The sequence below is a fragment of the Octopus bimaculoides genome, chromosome 5 (genome assembly GCF_001194135.2).
Source record: "Octopus bimaculoides isolate UCB-OBI-ISO-001 chromosome 5, ASM119413v2, whole genome shotgun sequence".
NCBI classification, from domain to species: Eukaryota; Metazoa; Mollusca; class Cephalopoda; order Octopoda; family Octopodidae; genus Octopus; species Octopus bimaculoides.
In genome coordinates, this window is record NC_068985.1 from 42,362,622 (window position 1) to 42,363,616 (window position 995).

Sequence of the window (995 nt, forward strand, 5' to 3'; positions counted from 1 at the left end):
TAGATAGTTAGACACTGTCAACAACGCGTCACAATTAGTAACCCATCGACATCAACACATAATATCAGCAGTACCAATTCTATTGTTTCCGTCTAATATTTCTGCATAGGTTTTCTTTCGTGTGGACTTTCACACTGTCAATCGCCTACGTAAACTCTCCAGTAGTTTCCGTTTCTCCACCTTTTCTCCTTACTACGGTCTATCACCGGTGCACCTATCCAATCCTTACTCATAAAAACACCAACTGCCAGGAAATTACGTGTACCACACACTCTTCCTAAAGCGATTAAAAAAAAAATCAGCAGAACAAGTGTTGCAACACAATGATGGGTTTGCATATCGCAGCACGTCGAAGGGTGGGAAAACTGAATGTTGATATGTTTGAGTGTGCGAAAGTTGGTCTGTCAGTAAGATAGGTTCTTTCTCATTTTATTTTATTTATTTTTGGTTGTGTGTCGGTGTTGGCAACTAGATATATGCGTGAATGCATGCCTATGTGTGCGCGCAGCGATATATTGGTTTGTATAACATCAATATTAGTGGGTGTGTCTTCGTGCGGGGAGTATTACAACTAGATTAAAGATAATACGTACGCGCGCGCCCGTGTGTGTGTGTGTGAAACAACTACATTAGGGTTTGCGTGTGTAGAAGCTACGTCATCCTAGACAGAGGAGCTGTACTTTATTGTAGACTAGCAGAAATACCCAGCTTTGCCCGGGTTAAAGAGAATAATGAAATCTAAAAACGCCGTCTAGACTACGCAACCCTCAGCTGTTAGTAGCTACGATACCATATTTCTACATTAATAACTCTCCAATCCATGCCAGCATGGAACATAGACATGAAGTGGAATGCCAGTCTCTCATCTAGGAGGGCCTTGAAATCAATGTTACCAACTGGGGACTATGTGTGTCGTAGTGATAATAAAAAGACCCAAAGGAGGTCTGCAACGAAATAATTTTACTCAACACTTTGCAAGTGAATCAGTGGAGGCA